The 6158-nt window shown below is 30.5% G+C and overlaps 1 pseudogene; it reads right to left on the bottom strand.

The window, feature by feature from the left end:
• Positions 1-3422: 3422 nt before the first annotated feature.
• LOC125857663 (metal tolerance protein C4-like) lies at positions 3423-6029 on the bottom strand (annotated as a pseudogene).
• Positions 6030-6158: the final 129 nt, after the last annotated feature.

Raw genomic sequence — 6158 nt, 5'->3', positions numbered from 1 at the left:
CAACCAACATTCTATTTCTCCTATCCATTATTTATCAAAATTATTTTAAAACCTTAATTTGTTCGTAAAATTTCATTTACATGACAATTAACTCAAGTGTATTCGTCATTTCAGATAGAAAACATAAACATTTGATAGTTCAATAGGAAACTCTTTCTTTCTAATTTTTCCAATTTATTTCTCTACTAGTGAATTTATCCGCACTCCGCAGAGAATTAAACTATATCACCCGTTTTTTTTCTGAAATAATTTTTACTTTATTTAAAAATTAATTTTGACTATGAAAAATTCAAATTACACTCCATGTTTAGAATTTCAAATAAAATGTTATTTTGTCTTATTTGTGAAAAAAAATATAATAAAACACAACTTTGATTTTAAAAATTTCTAGTAAAATGAAAAAGAAATAATTCTAATTATATATTGCCAAATGCCTAATTTCTAATTGTATATGGCCAAATGCCCACCAAATTCATGATTTATTTTTTGTTTTTTCTAATACTCGAATATTAAAATCATCAAAAAATATAATCAATTTTATTTTCAATATTTCTTTCAAACGTATAATCTAAATAGAAGAAATTATAAGATACATAAAAGTCTTTTTCAAAATTTAAGTTTTAAAATTCTAAATCAAAAGGTACATAAAACATTATCTATATTTTTTTTTAAAGTAAATATGAAAAAATATGTATAAAAATAGCTTGTTAGCAGACCTTTGACTATGCATTTCTTAACTAAGTTATCTATTTATTTAATTAGTCTTTGCTACTCAAGAAATAATTAAATGAAAACATGATATCAAAAAAATTCTTTTAAAACACATCTCATTGTATATTCACAATTAATATAGGTTAGAATATAAACACAAAAATAAGTTCCATCCATTTTTCTACTAAAAAAATAATGTTGATATTCATTTGGTGAGTAGGTATAAATATAATGGTATTCAATTTTTTTTAATCAACTTATGAAGTTTTTTTAAGTTTTCAAGATTCTTAAATGCATAAAGTAGTACTAAAAAGAAAATAATATGTTCAATCTATTTGAGTATTTATAGAAGGCTAACGGGCAAGATATATATGCTTCATTAACGCTTAATTTTTTCCTTCCAATGACAATAGAAATATTAAATATCATGAAAAAACATTTAAGTCTCACAAAATATAACTATTCTATCAATTCCTATAATCATGCTTAAATACCATGAAGGCATGAACGAGGGAAACTAATATGCATGAAATTCAATTTTTTTTTCTCAATTGAATTTTATATCGAACTATGATTCTTTTAGATATTTAATTAGTTGAAATGTGAGTGTCATATATTTGTGGTGATTTTTTTTTTCTTTTTCTTGTGTATATATTTTTTTATTTCTAATAATTAATATTCTTAAGCACTTTTAGTCTTTTAGTGAAATGTACTATATTGAATTAAGAAAATTATTTGCAGACAAACAATAAAATCTATAGGCAGACATTTCAAGTATTTTTCTTTTGGATATTTTTTGTGATTATATCATCTAATTTTTAAGAATTTAATTGAGAATTTTCATTCATTAAAATATACATAAAAATTAAATTACTTCTACAATTATATATTATAATAAAGCTAAAAATGCATAACAACTTAATTTCTTTTTGTGTCACTACATGATATTTTTGATTTATACTATACTAAAGCAAAAAATGTATAACACTGAGCGGTCATTTAGGGGCATAGCTGGTGTGGAGAAAAGACCAATTCAAATTGAATGGATTCAACTGAACTTCCTTTTGTGTCACTGTATGATATTTTTGATTTATTTGAAGAATTTTATTCCTTAGATCGAATAAACGTCAAACCTCAATGTTTGATTATTATACAAAGAGATCAATGAATATTGGAATGAAATTCTAAAAGTAAATATTATGAATAAAATATATAAAGAAGACAAAATATATCAAAAGATGGGAAGGTAGGCATACAAGTATCTTAAGATAGGCATACAAGTATCAATACATTTATTTTTGTGAAGATAAATACAATTAGATATAACATTTTAACTTTTCAAGAATGAAAATATGTAGTAAAACAAAACTAAAAAGAGTAATAATATAAGTGAGAAAATAGACAAGAAATGTAGAGAGACAACAAAGAATTTTTTTGTTCTTCCAAATATATTCAAGTGTTTTCTAATTCTTCAAATGCATAACACATCCTCAAGACCTCTATTTATATTGTTATAAGAGGCATACAAAAAGATAGCAATAAACATGATATTAATTATTGAGAATGTGGGGAAGATTAAAGGGTGTGGAAGATAAATGAGGAGATGGTGGAGGTGTGAGTATTATTACACATAATGGTGATATTATATCTTGAAGTTATGGACATCCACATTAATCAACAAAACATTAATTATAAACAAATAATAATTATATTAAAAATGAGGAGAAAACTTAAAAAATGTCCAAAAAAAGGAGAAGAAAAAAAATAGAAATGGAGGCCATAGAGAGGTGTCACATCACCTCATCTATGTTTCTCCTTTATATATATATATGATTCATTTGCACTGCATGTCATTTGGCACCATTGTTAAACAAGAAAAAGAAAAGAAAGTGTACACCACACACCATTGTATGCTAGTTCGAGATATAATATTTTGATAAATAGTTGGTAAGTGACTTAGTTGGTTGATGCATGAATCCTCACTTTGATTTCCCACCACCCCCTATTTTAAAAAATAAAATAAAATCTAAGACAACACTTTTTTTAAAAAATGGGTAAGAAACTGATTCTTAAAAAGAACATTCGGTATATATATAGAAAAAAAGAAAAGAAATATATTCATATTTATACCAGATTGAAGCATAATTAAAATCACTTTCTTAAAACTACAGACGGTACACATAATTAAAGGCACCTGGAAGATTGTGTGTTTTCGATAATGATGAGTACACGTTGAGTTCTAGCTGCAGTTTTCTTGTAATGTAGTGCCTTTTAAATAGTCAAGTCTATAAATCCATTATCCATTGTGTGTATAGAACTCAAAATCGTCAATTTATTCAACAATCTTCAGATTTTGGCTTAGCAATTGTGTTATATATATTCACACATCAATATTACAGATTTACATTTAGACCTTATTTTGTGGACGCAACAATATACTTTCCTCTCTCATCATCAACGCAGGCAGGGCATGTCCCAATAACAAAAGAAATTGCTATTCAATATGGTGAAGGGGAAGATGCTATAAACCATTATAGATCTCACAAACAAACTTATATATATATAGGTATATACAAGAGTACGTAACACTGTCATAATCCCATTTATATGTATGTTTCAAAGAGAGCGTAACTGTAGACAAAAAGTTCCATTTGCAAGCTATATGACATTAAAATTTCTTCACATATATATGGATGGCATTCTTGAAACAAAAGTGTTACATACATTACAGCGAATGCTCACGGGGATGAACCAATTGAACTATGTGCTTCAATGTCCACATGCTTAATACCAGGAACTATTTTTTGGATTTCCTTCTCTAGCCGATCAACTTCAGCCCCTAGTGCGGTCACAACTTCTTCACCTGCCAAGATATATATAGCACTAATAAATTATTCATGTATTTTGATTCTCTGTCAACAAGAAAAAGAATTGAACTTATTCATACCATAATGTGACATGACTTCCATGATCACTGCATCATCCTTGTGCTTTACAGCCCTTCGAAGCTATAAAGAGAATATCAGAAAACTAATCTTGTGATTTCATAGGAGATAAATCTGCTAATCAGTTACCTGTTTAGCTAGCCCACTGTTTGCGTCCAGCTCTGTTGAGATAATTTTGTACCAGCTTCACGCCGTTGAAGTCTGCAATATAAAGACACTAAATAAATATTAACACATGTACTAAGAAACAAGCTGAATATGGATGCACCGGATTCAATCACCTATCTCTGCCTTAAACCTAAAGAAGCCAGGTCCAATCACCTCACTTTTGTAATCATGAACAGAATCAACAACCTGCAGTGTCAAGAATATTTTTTGGATACTTTAGTTAATTAATCAACCAGATTAGTAAAGAAGAGCAGTCCAGAAAGATCATTTTCCAAAAACTTCATACCTTTTTTCAAGTCTTTGTCATCAATTGCTCTACCAATTAAAGCATGTCGGTTCCTCTGAATTAAAAATACAGCAACCTGCAATTCATATTCCATTTGATGATGAGACTGAGTTTTAACTATACATCTGAACAAGAGAATAGGTTCACATACCATTCCGAGAAGGTTGCCCACAATAATGGAACCAGTGGGATCATAAATTGGATTTCCTGTGATATTCACTGCAACTAATGATGCACCCGCAATGACCAGGCCTGAAACTGAAGCACCATCCTACAAATTGAATGCCAAATCATGCATCACTAATAACAACACGTACATTAAGTAGCTAGGAAGTCCAAATAAAAAAAGACCATGTCTATCACCTCAGTCATGACAGCTACAGCTGTAGGATCATGACCACGCCAAATATACTCTCTCACTTTCATTCCTTCTGAAGCAGCACCTTTTCTCACAGATTGTATGGCCACTACAAGAGAAACACCTAAATAGATCCAGAACTCGAAATGAGACAAATAACATTAACTCCTGCTACTTGCACTATAGACTATTTGAGAAATCGTACTCTCTATAATTAAAGAGCCACCAATGATGACAGCTGCATATTCTAGATGTTCAGGGGACTGGAACAAATACAGAGAGAAAAATGTGATTCTTGTTAGGGACAACAGACAATGAAGTGCTTTATTTTATTGATGATAAATTACCTGAGAAGTCCATAGATTTTGAAATCCATTAACAATTGTAGCACCAGAACCAAGGCAAAAGATGCCAACAGCAGATATTAACGACCATACAAAACGTTCCCTAAAGTAACCATATCTGAAAATAAACAAATAAATAAATAAAAGATTCATTAGGTTCACAAAATCATCTTTAATGAGATGTATTTCACCAGAAAAAATGGTGTGAATCCTATTTATTATTGTTGTTAAGCCCTAGTTAGATAATAATAATGCAGTGTGTATTAGAGGAATTAAGTGTGGTAAAATGATGTTGAGACTTTTGACTTACGGATGGGTAGAATCTGGTGCACGTTTAGAGCTATTTAAACCATAGGCAAGAAGGGCCAATAGTAGGTGTAGAAATGTTTGATCAATGGCATTAGAATTAATGTACAAAAGATGAATGAGTTAAAAGAAGGAACCTGATTTGCAATATCGGCAAGTGAATGTAGAGCTTCAGCGAGAATAACGTGACTGGAGCTGACAAGCCAAACCCCAAGCTTTAGAGAAAGAAGAAGAAAATTGCACCTTAAAGCTGTTGTGACGGCTCTCTGGCTATTAGGAAATAGGAATAATGGAAAGGTGAGGCAAAAGTGGAGGAATATAGGACAAGTGTGGAGTAATTATATATATATATAGGACATGCATGGGCGTTCAATCGTCTCTACCGCCTTTGTCTTGTTAAATGACTTAGTGAATAGACCTGCAAAATGAAAATACATTACGACGGGAGGGAGGGAGTAGTGTATTTATTTATAGGTGGTTGGTTGGGTCTCAGTTCCCACTCACCACGGGAGAAAAGGAGGTGTTTTCTGGAAAGCCAAGAATTGATCAATGCGAGTGAAGAGGAGGAAGCTGCTCTCCTGCCTCCAATCAAATATTGTGAATTATTATGCTGCTCTTTGTCATTATTATGGGAGAAGAGAGTCTTCGTCGATAACAACAACAATGGCGAAGCAAAGAAAGAAAACAAGCCATGGAATGGAAGATCAATAAACAAAAAAGAGTTAATTAGTATCACGTATATCATATATAGAGTCAATGGAGGAAAGGGACAAAGGACATTCTTTCACGGTGGGTGAGCTATTCTTTCGCTCTTTTTACTACACCAACACAAGAATGCCGTTCCCTATTTCCTAGTATAAATATGACTTTTCACTTCAACCAACTCTAATTCTTGCTCCTCCTCTTTCCATTATTGAGATGATACATGAGGCAATAAACTGACTAAGAGAAATTTATTTACTTCCATTCCAGTGAATTCGAACAATGATATGTCAAAATATGAAATTCAACTAATTTTAATACTTTATACTCAGCTATAC

The sequence above is a fragment of the Solanum stenotomum genome, chromosome 3, assembly GCF_019186545.1.
Source record: "Solanum stenotomum isolate F172 chromosome 3, ASM1918654v1, whole genome shotgun sequence".
Taxonomy (NCBI): Eukaryota; Viridiplantae; Streptophyta; class Magnoliopsida; order Solanales; family Solanaceae; genus Solanum; species Solanum stenotomum.
The sequence above is the reverse complement of the archived record's forward strand: the minus strand, read 5'-3'. Positions and strand labels throughout refer to the sequence as shown.